Source organism: Lathyrus oleraceus, chromosome 2 (assembly GCF_024323335.1).
Source record: "Lathyrus oleraceus cultivar Zhongwan6 chromosome 2, CAAS_Psat_ZW6_1.0, whole genome shotgun sequence".
NCBI lineage: Eukaryota > Viridiplantae > Streptophyta > Magnoliopsida > Fabales > Fabaceae > Lathyrus > Lathyrus oleraceus.
In genome coordinates, this window is record NC_066580.1 from 364,458,915 (window position 1) to 364,472,234 (window position 13,320).

A 13,320-nucleotide genomic window follows, 5' to 3' on the forward strand; every position below is an offset into this window, starting at 1 on the left:
CTAAGTTCTAAGTCCATTTGTCCAAGATCAAGCCAATAGTCCACACAAAAGTTTTTCAGGGTTTTTGTTTTATTCATGTACATTAATGGTCAAAGACCACACAAACAAGCAAAGCACAAACAAAATATATCACACAATATGGTCCAAATGGACAAAGTGAAAATTGCATTAACATAAACAATTAGAATGATATGAATAATGGCAAATGTATAAAAGCTAGAATTAAATGACATTAAAGTAAAGGGCTTGAAATTAAAATTTAGTAGTTAGTAGGTTAGAAGTTAGTATTATTTTGTTTTTTCTTTTCATTCTTAGACATTCTTTGGAGAACACTCAACCCACTTATCACAAGCATGGATCCTTGAACCAAGACATCTTCCAAAGGAAGGAAAAAAGGCCAAGTTTCTACACAATACCATGAAAGAGGGGAGACTTACAATCTCAATAACTAGAATGTTATGCCTTTTATTTCACAAATTTAGCGCTATGTTAAGCAATCGTAATTGGACTTATATAGAAGTCACAATTATTTGAGGTCGGGCAATAGAATTTTGGTGTTAATGAATGTTGGAGACATAGTATTATGAACTATGCTCATGAAACATACCACACACAAAAAGAATATGCAAAAGGTGTGGCCTAATCTCATCCATACTCATGTTAATTTTTCAATCAACTAGCTTTAGGACTTTGAGATATCATTGGCCAAATGAGATGAATGCATAAGGAAGGGGAATGAGAAGAAGTGGTAGGGAAATAGATGAAAACTCAAATTGATCAAAGGAGGACTTTTACCAAATTAATATCATTCATTCATTTTAGGAGATGGAATGTACATTCCATCAATCCCCTAAATCCAATGATATTAATTTGACAAAGTGAAATCAACCTTGATCAAGACCCAACAACAAGAGTCAAACACCAACAAGTCATCACAATTGGTCAACAAAATTATTTGGCATTTATTCCAATTAAAAAAATACTAAAATAATGCATTTAAATTAAATATGGTTTCTCAAATTCCTAAAACCTCATCAAAACACCAAATAAATGGCCATGAGATTTATCATAGGTCAAACAAGGTCAAAGGACCTTGGAGAAATTTTTTCAGATTTTTTAAAGACTTAAAAGTATTTTTAAACAATTAAAAACAAATGAAAAATCAATTAAATCATGAAAAATATTAATAATGATCCAAAAAATAATTTAATTACGAATATGAAAGAGGAAAATATTTGAATTTTTTTTGGTGAAACTCTCATATTTTTTGGATCAATATTAAAATTAATATGAATTAATAAAATTAAAGCAATTAAAATGATATTCAAATAATCAGAAAAAACGTGGACCATTTGATCTCCCTCATTAATTGAGGTGGCAGATCAAGTGGCCACCAGCGCGCGTTCCGTGTGGTCTCTAGTCAACTGAGCAGCACGCGTGGTAATTAGAAACAACAGTCAGGATTAAAACAATTTAAATGGATCCTATGGTTGGAGACGTGCCAACACACGGCCGGAGCTGTAGCTCCGGTCTTCTTCTCCGGTGGATCTCACCGGACTGGTCCACCTTCAACCATCATCAGAATAAAAAAGGAGGAGATGATCTGAAAGGAAAAATGGCGTAGATCACGAATATCACCTCAATTTTGACTAACTCCTCACATATAGAAAGATATGAGGAGTTGAAATTTGAGGTATGTCAACTGAGTTGCTTCAATTTGACCTCTAAGCAACTCAATCTTCTTGCCTACATTGGTAGGACTTTAGACAACCAAAGAATCAAGAGAACTGAGCAAGATTCAGATAGAATCGAAGAGATGAAAATTTCTGGAAAATAACTTCAATGTAGGTCTGGATTCAACTGGTCTTGCTTTGGCTTGTGCTTGATCTCACTCAAAATGCTTGTAGAAGTAGAATGGAATGCACAAAAGGTCTTGGATCCCTGGAGTTTTGAATCTCAAAAAAAGTGAGAATTAAAACTCAAATTCAAATTAAATTCTCAGGATTATCCTTTCAAATGAAAGGGTTAAAGGTTTGGGATCAAAGCTAGCACGAATGCATCTTGAATTTTGATGCTAGAGGTCTCTATTTATAGTTGCAGCTCATGATATTTGCACCTTTCAAATCACTTTTCAAAATTGGCAATTGATGATGCATAGGTGCATGGGCGTGTACAGGCCCATGAGATCATTGCTTAAGGTCCACAAATGAGTGTAAGAGGGTCTGAAATCAACTTGGATTGCAAGGCAAGGGTGTGTGAAGATTTGAAGTTTGATCTTTGCCACATGATGATACCATGTTCATGCCATGCGCAGCCCTAGCAATTCTTGTCCAAAATGGATGAACTTGGACTTTTTGGAAAGGTTAGATCAAGAGGAGAAACTTTCATGTTCTATACTTTTCCAATTGAAGCTTGTATCATAATGAATTTTAAGGTGGAAGTTTGGAAATTTCAACATGTTGAAATTTTTTCAAAGTGTCAAGCCATATATCTCAATATTCCACCTTGCTTAACTTTTTATGTAAGCTTCAAATGAGTAAAGTTTCTTCATCAAAGTTGTGTATCTTTCAAAGACCTTCAAAATGGTCACCAATTTCAAGTCATTTGGATTTGAAAGGATAGAGTTATGCATTTTTGAAGTTTGGAAAATCACTTGTTCAATGGTATAGGTCAAAAGTGACCTATAATGTAACCTTATATCACATGCTCATAAAAGTTGAATTAGATCTCACTCCAAACATAAAAGTTGAATTAGAAATCTTGAATTTGATTATGCAACTTGGAAATATTTCATATCATAAAAATTGAGCAAGTTATGACCTTGGGAAGTTGACTTTCAAATTGGGGTTTAGACAAAATGACCTATAATTTTTCAACATAGAAAATGATTTTCCAAGAAAACCTAGCTCTAGGTCTCAACATGAAAGTTGTTTATAATGTCATTTAGAGTAACCTTGCTCTTGGAATAATTTTCATATGGTGAAAATTGTAGGAGATAGGGTCTAGGGAGACCCAGTTTTGATCAGATGAAATCATCTGGCCAACCACCATCAACCAACTTGCTAACCTTCAATTCTCTTGACTTTATAGGCTCATGGTAGATCATATATGCATAAGATGATTAATTTTTAAGTGTCCCTTTAGGAATTTTATCAATTGGTAAGATAGCTTGTTGGAGAAGTTACTCAAGATACCTAGTCAAACTAGGGTTTCCAAGGCAAATCACCCTCAAACTCTTGAAGAAAGATCAAGATAACATGTAAAAATCATTGGGACTCATATATGATGCTCATAACCATTCTTTTATCAATTCATCGTTGTGTTCTTTGTTCATGAGGGTCTCAAACCCTATGTGTGAACTTGATTGATCAATGGGATCATGCCTTACCTACAAAAGAGTTAGGCAAATGCAAAGACATATTTTTGGTATTTTTGGTTAGTAAAATGATAAAATACAAGTATGATACAATCACAAAGTGCTTGGTGATCTCTCCCAAAACCAACCCAATGAAAAGGGGTAAGGAGGATGCCAAGGTATGATCCCAATGCTAATGCTTATGATGAATTTGCATGAGGGTTCTTAGGGTCAAAATTGGGGTCTTACACTACCTTAAAGGCATCCAAAGTCGTTTCTATCCATACATTCAGGTCCGAGAAGATTAAATAGGGGCAGGTGTCTTTCCCTCAAATTTACCCTACCTTCATATCACCCTCCATAGCCCTAATTCATGAGTATACATCCCACACATATCATTTGATAAGCATTTATACCTAATGATCCACAATGTTCAAAAATTTAAGGCACGTGGTTTGACCGGAAAAATAGCAAGTGTACTATTTTGCATGTTATAGTAATACATGGGAAATTCCCCGAATGTCAATCTCAAGGACTGCAAGTTAATATTGAGTTCAACTCATCGTTCAATTAAACAAAAACTAGTGTTGTGGGTTTTAAATTCAAAATTATTAAAATCAAGGCAAAGGAAAATAATAATGTAAAATAAGGGTTTTCAAGGGAAAGGGGACAAAGCCAAGGAAGGTGTATAATTTGTCCCTATAACAACTCTAAGTTATTATTGCATCAACAAATATCAATTACTATCAGTTCTCAAGGGTATTTTCTCCCAAGTCCTTGGTGAGGAAACATTTAATCATTCTACCCTAATTTCTATGTCCATAAACAATTACGGTGAAATTAAGCCTTATTATATCAAGAATTCTCTGATACATACAGGGTATCCCTAGTCCTATATGATATCTACTGTAGAGTAATCTTATGAAAACCTTATCAATGGAGGTCCAGCCTAATTGATAACCATACAACAATCTCGATTGGTCTGAAAGAGAAAGCATTAAGCATATCAAAAGATCACCGTAAAAACAATATTATAAATGCAATCGTAAACTCAAAGTCATTACAGATCTAAATCAGGTACACCCCCTAGCATTGGGGGGTTTAGCTACTCATAATGTTCAAAACAGATTCAAGATAGAAAATACACATTACAAGTAACTGGATGACTTGGATCTTCAATCGCTTCCGCTCATGAAAATTTTCCGCTATCTGAATTCCTTGATCTTTGTAATTCTCGACCGTCTGATAATTCTGTGTTTGCCTCATTCCAAGATGATCTTTTCTCCTGTAGAAACTCTTATAATATAGTGAAAATCCCTTGGCAGAAGTGGAAATATCCAAAACGTCCATGCAGCTCAAGCTCTGTGAAAAGAACGAAAATTGGAAAAATGTGCGCTTGGGCTGACACGTCCCATGTCAGTTGACACGGGTTGCCGTGTCAGCTCTCTGATTTTCCTCACACACCCAAGATGCATTGCCATGCTCCAGGAGACCTGACACGGGTCATGGCAGCTGACATGGGCGGTCGTGTCAGGCCCTTGCCTTGGTCCTTCTTGGGGTTGAGTTGTCTTCTTCCTGACACGGCCCATGTCAGGTGACACAGGTGGATGTGTGAGGACTCTTGTGTTGAGAATTTTTCTTTCCTCGACTTCCGTAACTTCTTATGTCTCGCCTTGAAACCCTTGGATCTTCTACCTGGCCTTGGAGGACATAAACACAGACAACCAACGCATAAAATTGCGAAAACATAAAATAAAACTGAAAATTAATAAAAATGCTTAAATAACTTACGGTAATTAAAATTAACTTTAAAGGTACCATAATGTGTACATAGTGTCCCACAGTCCTCGGTTTCTTGTCGGATAAGCATCGAAAACATAGTGAAAATGGTGACCGATCACAACCCCCAACTTAGCTCATTGCTTGTCCTCAAGTAATGTCCTATACGATAAAGTGTGTCACTTCCCAAAATTTGCATTCTTACCATAATACTGTTGAGATCTTTCGCCAACGCCTTCACTCTCCCTTTCATAGTCCCTGATTTTCCTAATGAGTTTTTCGTCGCACTTCCACATTGAGGTACTGCTTCACCTGTCAGCTTATATCACACTCTCACCAAGTCTCTCTGGGTTAAAGTGTTTTCACTTACAATTCAGAATATCCAATATCAACTCATATGTTTGAATAGTTTCTCCTTTCGTATCAACTACACACAACACACACTTTTTGAGGTCTTTTGGGTTGTAATGGGGTTTGGGTTATGGTGTGGTAAATACAAATAAAAGGGAAACACAAGTGGTTTTGGATTCAGAGCCAATGTCATTATTTTTTTTGTTGTGTTTGTTCATTTTACTTATTTCTTTTTCAATTGCTATGTTTTTTCTTTGATATTCTTTTTTTTTTCCAACTGAGTGCTCCTTTCAAACCATCGACTACATTTCGTTTTCTCATTTTTTTCGATGGTCGTTTTTCTTCTTCTTATTTTTTTCCGCACTCACCTTGGTTTTTGATACTTATGGGGTTTACCCCAAACTTAGAATTTAATACAACTTAATGATATCACATTGACTCCGAACAGGGTAAGGAAGTGTTTTGGGCCACGGGTTCCATTTATGTGGTTAGACAAACAAAAGGTACATGCTTAAATAGGGTTAACAAAGAATAACATTAACGGGATGGCTAGAAAGGCTCAAGGCTATAATCAAACAATGTGCCTCAGTGTGTGTATACATGCAGTGAAATTCCCAGAGAGCCTATGCAAAGTCAGAGTGATAAAGACATACCTGGATATCGCTCATGATGACAAATGTGTTTGGCTTTTTATGCACTCACCATGTTAGGTAAAGCTTGATAACTTCCACAGTACTTCGAGTATGGTGTGTTTTCTTACTCAACTCAGAATACACGGGGAACCTATGTTAGTTGAGCTTTAGAAGTTACGTCCGATCTTTTCTTTAGCAGTATCGACTTTCTGGGAAGATCCTTCACAACAAGAAATAGTAAGTGGAGTGATCATTTCATGCACTACTGCTATTGATCATCGCCTAATCTAACAATAATACCAAGAACCTAAAATACATGCAGTATATAGTACCCAATAGTAAAAACAAACCAAATGCAAAACAGTAACAATGGGGAAATAATCAATAATGTCATAAAAACAAAACAAATATAAAAATAAAACCTCCCCCATACTTGAGATAAGAACAAGGTAAAAGGAAGGGAACTCGCATTGCCCTACCGAGGAGGCGGGGTTGAAAATGCAACATCAATTGTCGCATCATCAGGTTCATCTCATCCAACACTGCCCCTTGCCGAGCATTCTCGATGCCCTGTCTTGATTACTCGATTCTCAGGTCGTCGAGCTTGGTTTGTACCCATGCCCACTGGTTGTGAGTCATGGATGATGACCTTGCGCCCTGATGGAATGACTCATGAGGCGGGGGGAAAAACTGCTCTTGAGGCTCCTCCTCTTCGTTTACCGCTTCATCTGCACCCTGTTCACCTGCAACCTCTTCACATGCAGCAAGATGCTCAGCTTCGTTTCATTCCTCTGCATCAGGGTCAGCACTCACATATAACCAATTTGCACAGTCCGTAATACTTACTATGTCCAGATTAGGAAGTGTAATAATAAATCTCTTATGAATTAGAACTTAATAGTAATTAGGTGCAACAAAAATCATACCTTGTTGGATAAGAGCTTCCATATCTATTTTAGTCTTACCTGCCACCGGGGTGTCTTCAAGCAAAACCGCATGATACCCGAAATGCTTTACGATCTGAGTAATCATGCCTCCAACAGAAATACCCCTAAAGTCCTCCCGGCCAACCCTCCCCAAGTAATCAGCTGCAAAGGCAGCAACATTGATGGCCTGATTTTGTGCCATTGAGTACATGAAGAACAACTCCCACTGAGTTGCCACACCCGTGCTATCACCTCATCCGAAAACACAGGTTCTGGATGCCGGAGGCCTTTGCACCTTTTGAGGTGTAATTCGTCCTCCTATTAATGGCAATCCAGAAATCTTTTGGAGAAAACCCATCAGGGACCGCACCCGGTCCGTACAGTGGGAGTCGGAGAATACCGGCCAACTCCTCAACAGAAAGTTCATGATAATTATTAAAAAGGCGGAAACGTAGAGTACCAAAGTAGTACCTTGTCGTGTTAATCCACCTCTTTTCTAGTTGTAATTCAAGCGTGCTTAAGAATTCGAGCGTGTTACGCTCATAAGTCGGTGCTTCGAGGCTCATGAATTCCAATATCCCCAGCACATGGAACAGCCTGTCAACTTCAATTTTTAGACCTAAAGCATTAAGGGTTTGTTCGCACATATACCTGGTGGGTGTGAGATTCCGTTTTATATGAACTTGATACCATTTCTCCTGTTTCGGATTGTCGAAGACAATGTTGTGAGGATTCGGGTTTCGGCTGATTCTTTTTCATGACCTTTAGGTCTCGGCCATCCGTTGTTTTCCTGTCAAAATCCTTCTTGGGGGCATTTTGGACCTGTAAAAAAAGTTGAAAATTTCGAAATAAGAATTAGAGAAAACTGAAATTGTGGTTAGGATGAGGGCGGAAAATTGAGAAGGGTTCGTGAATGGAGTTTGTGATTTGGGGTTGTGGAGGTGGGAAAGATGGAAGCTTTAGAGTGAGGTTGCTAATGGAGGGTGAAGGTTTTTGAGAGAAAGAAGGTGGAGAAGATGAAAATATGAGAGAGAATGAGTGGTTTAGTGAGAAAATCGGATTTTTGGGAAGGGATAAAGTTGGGTAATGAGTGGTTAGTGGGGAGTAAAGATGGGTGGGCCCACAAGAATTTCAAAAATATTCAAAAACTTTCAAACCCGCATGCCTGACACGGGAGGCCATGTCAAGCCACTGTCCAAGTGGCAATTTTTTTCTTCCTTCAGTGCTATTGACACGGGCCGTGTCAGCTGACATGGGCAGCCGTGTGTAGCACCTCAAATTTGCACCTATCATTGTACATACATTCTCATATTAGGTCATAACATTAACATGGTCCACTGCATAGCATTGCATTGTCCCTTTTGCCTCAAGTGCAAAATCATCAGAAGAATTAGGTCAAACTGATCAGGAGATCAGTCAATCAATCAAGCAAGTACAATCTCCATTGAGCCAAGGCCCTAGGGTTGGTCTAACATGTTCACATGACCTAGGGGTCCTTTGGAAGTGTTTTGGTCAGGGATTGGATGTTCAGAAGTCATCAGTCAATGCACATTTTACCAGAAACCCTAAAAAGTCAACCTTGGTCAACTGGGCTTGATTTTATGGTTTTGATGGTGGGATTTGGTTTGAGAGGGTTCATTCATGTCCATATAGGCCTCATATAACATGTCAAACACCATCATGGAGGAATTTGAAGCCAGACAAGAAATTTCCAAAAATAGAAACTTGACCTGTAATTGGAATTTGCCAAAAATGGAAACTTCTTGATCCTAAACTTACATCATGATACATGCTTCAATTGAATTTTTGCCCAACATGAAAGTTGAAGATCTTGTTCTCCCATTCCCAAAAAGTCCAAGAACACTCAATTCCCATGTATGGTTGGCAAGTTATGATCAAATCATTTTCAGAAATTTTTGAACTTCAAAAGGCCATATCTCTCAAACCATTTGGCCAAATTGGGTGGGGTTTTTTGCTACAAGTCACATTTGATCCCCTCTTTCCAAATATGTAACCATCATTCACCAAAACATCATAGATCAAAATGGCATTTTTGAACTTACTTGAATTAATTTTAAGTGAAGTGAAAATTTGATTTTTTGAAATATTCATTTTTAATCATTTTGGCCAATTGGGAATGTTCTGAAATTGCATTTGAGACATGTTACCAAGCCCAATTCGTGCTGCATCCCCTTGCACCTCACCACTTAAGTGAAATTGGCCATTTAGCAAAAGCATGCCATTTAACAAATTTTGGATTACCACCTTGCTTAATGATGCTTAGCTTGTTAAACAGCATATATATTGTTCATTCTCTGTCAAACAGAACCCTAGCAGCCGCACTCAAGACAGATTTTCTCACTTTCTCTCAATTTCATTTTCTTGCATTTGTGAAAACTCTGTCAACAAACCTCAAGAACTCGACCTGGCCCTTGCTTGCTACATCATCTACTCACCATTTTGAGCACCTTTCAAGCTTGAAAAACCAACTGTAACAACCATTCCATGACTGTTTCATCCGAGCTCCCTCACATGGCAGATTTGGTTTGCATCCATTCCAAGCTTTCCTGAGCCAAACTCTCTTCAAGTATTCATCATTTGGAAGCTGTTGGAGCAACTGTTTCGAGCTAGAATCACCAAAACAGCACTTTTTCATCTTTGTCTTCAAAAACAAGTAAGATTTCGAATCCATCTTTTCTCAAAATCATGCTATGCACTGTGTAGATTTCACTGTCCTGGTCACAATGAACTTTGAATCGTGTTGAATGATTGAGTATTTTAAGAGAAATCTGGTTTTTAAAAATTCATGTTCAAACTTGTTCTTGGTTATTGCTCGCGTGTTAGCTTGATTTAATGTAAATGAAGTCCAGATTATGCATGCTTGTTGTTTGCTGATTACATTGATGTATCCAATTTGATTTTCTGGGCATATTTTCTTGTTCACGATTTCTGGGTGAAGATGAGTTCACTGTAGCTTTTAAAACCCTAATTTCCCAGAATTTCTCACGTGCCTGCATGAACATGTTACTGTTTTATCCATTGACCAATCAGATTATTTCGCTTGCCTGGCCCAAAACGCGGTGTTTTGATTAGTGACTCTGGTATTTACAAAAGTGCCACTGTCGTGGCATGTGACCTATTAACTCATGTTATTTTTCAATGTTTATTTCAATTTGATACATCATTTTGCAAAATTCATAAGTTCATCATGCTTGATCCAAAATTAATGGGAATTTTTGCATTGTGTTCATCTGGATCTCTATTATTTAATCATGATTTTTTCTGATTTTTTTTGATGGATGGTTTTTTATTGGTATTAGGGTTTGTGGCATGTGACAATATTTTGTACCTTTTACCAAATCATTTATGAAATGATGATGCATTATCCTATGGCCTTGAAATTTTTTATGCATAAACTAGACACATCCATGGTGATTTTGGTATAAAGTTCATGAATTTATCATCTCTGGTCATTGAGTTATGATTTTTTGAAGTAGGGTGTGACAATTTGTGTCACACCATTGATGTGCAACTTGATGATTTTCAATACCATGCCTCTTGACCTCAAATTGATTTGAATTTTTGCATTAATGTACTTGACTATGTCTAGTTTACATGTGATTTTTTGTGGAATTGTTTGTGGCATTTCCTAATTGTTTGAGATTTTTCTCCCCTGTTTGGTCTTATGTTGACTTTTTGTGACACATGCTCCCATTTCATCTGTGAAATTCTCATACTTTATTATATGGACATGAAATTTGATATGTGATTAGTAGACATCTTAAGCTATGCCATGGTTTTAGTCCCATTCATTTATCATATGCTATCACTGATATATGATTTTTTGAAGTTGATGCATGTTTGGTTGACTTCTTTGAGCATGCTTAAAATTGCCTTGCCTTTCTGATTTTCATTTCCCTACTTCCCATGATCCAATTGAGCTGAAATTTGACATTATTACCATGCTATGGATTATGTTTGACCATGATTTATTTGATGATTTTTGGAATTGTTTATGATTGGTTTTGATTCAAGTCTTGCTGTTGACTTCTATGGGTTTCTAAATGCCATGCCTTGACCTAATTTGTTCATGAAATGATAATGATGATTGATATGAATGTGAAACCAATTGGGTTTGTCTCTTGATTGTTTGAACTTGATTTTGGATACTTGCCAATTGTTGTTTTGCCTTTCTCATTCTCTTTTGACCCTAGGCTTGTCCTAGTGGTCCTGTTACTCACATTTGAGTTCATGTTTTCAGGTTGACCAACAATTATCCAATGAGACCAATTCAAATTGGTTGTGTTTGCTTGTTTATCATGACTAATCCATTTGTTTTGTAGGTTGCTTGGCTCACATGCCTTGAGCCTTGTGCATTGCACATTTAGCTTGTTTGTGTTGACTGGTTGATATCTGTTTCCTTTTGCTTTAACTTTGAAGTTGTGTACTAATGTTGTCTGACTGGTTTCAGGTACTTTTAGTTGCTCAGTTCCTTGTGAACTTTTGCTTTGCTTTGCTTGATAAGCAATTTGCATTGAGGTATACCTTTCTATCTTCATGTAGTCTGGAAGACCTGGCCTGTTACTTGGCCATGCAACTGTCTGAAGTCCTCCTTAAGAGGCAATGTTTGTGACTGTTTACATTTGTCCTTGTATAGAGTCAAAGACCTCCTAAGTGAAGAGGCAATTGGCAGAACCCAAGGGATATGCAACCTATCCCCTGCTATTCTGTGTGTCATCTGCTTTGCTCGCACCATTGTGTTGATGCATTGCAGATACAAACCCAAGATCTTGTACAATTGTACAGTTGAGTCAGTATCAAATGTGTAGAAGGGTTCCCACTTTCTGAACCCACACATTCTTGTCTTAAGCTCTCCCAGGCCAGGGATAAGAGCTGTGAAGTCTTATCTTCACTCACCTTTCATCTGCTTCACCTTAGCCCCTCAATGGCAAGGTTAAGAGCTAACATTACCCAGTTCCAGTGGTTTGTTTGTTGAGGTTGATATGACCCCTCGACTAAAACCTAACCTTGTTTGAGCCCCTTGTTGGTGTGTTTATTTCATGCTGTATGTGCTTGTGTGGTGTGATTGTATCCCCTAGGTTTGCTAGACTCCGTGTAGTCTCGTTTGCATGTCAATTAAGGTAGCACGGTTCCTTCGTATAGGACTTCCTTTCTTGCTTGAGCTTTCCTAAAACACAAACAAACATTATCCCCTCTTAAGGATACGTCAACTCCTTCTACTACAGGTGAGTAAGTCTCCAAAGGTCGAGCATTAGGTAGATTGTGCAGTGACAATGTCCACTTAAAAAACACAAACCAACGGGAATAGTTTAGCCGAACTACGGCAACTCTGATTCTCATGTTCAGATGAGATACGTAGGCACAAGATGCGATGTCTTGCCGAGTTTGACTAACAACTAACACTAATTCTTTTCTCTCGCCCTCGTTGCGATTGAGACCTCCCCTTTCTCTTGCCCTAGTTGCAATCGAGACCCTTGCTTCCTGTGCAAGTTAGGTTAGGTGTGGCTTGCTTCCTGTGCAAGTCATGTTTAGGATAGGCTTGCTTCCTGTGCAAGTTAGCTAGAAACCTTAACTTAGGGACGACTTTGCATGACAACATCTAGGCTCGAGTCGTAATCTCCCTAGTGTTGTGTCTCCCTCTGTTATCTGGTTAGGCTAGTCCTTTTTCCCTCCGTAGCCGAACTACGGCAACTCTGATTCTCATGTCCAGATGAGATACGTAGGCACGAGATGCGATGTCTTGTCGAGTTTGACTAACAACTAACACTAATTCTTTTCTCTCGCCCTCGTTGCGATTGAGACCTCCCCTTTCTCTTGCCCTAGTTGCAATCGAGACCCTTGCTTCCTGTGCAAGTTAGGTTTGGTGTGGCTTGCTTCCTGTGCAAGTCATGTTTAGGATAGGCTTGCTTCCTGTGCAAGTTAGCTAGAAACCTTAACTTAGGGACGACTTTGCATGACAACATCTAGGCTCGAGTCGTAATCTCCCTAGTGTTGTGTCTCCCTCTGTTATCTGGTTAGGCTAGTCCTTTTTCCCTCCGTAGCCGAACTACGGCAACTCTGATTCTCATGTCCAGATGAGATACGTAGGCACGAGATGCGATGTCTTGTCGAGTTTGACTAACAACTAACACTAATTCTTTTCTCTCGCCCTCGTTGCGATTGAGACCTCCCCTTTCTCTTGCCCTAGTTGCAATCGAGACCCTTGCTTCCTGTGCAAGTTAGGTTTGGTGTGGCTTGCTTCCTGTGCAAGTCATGT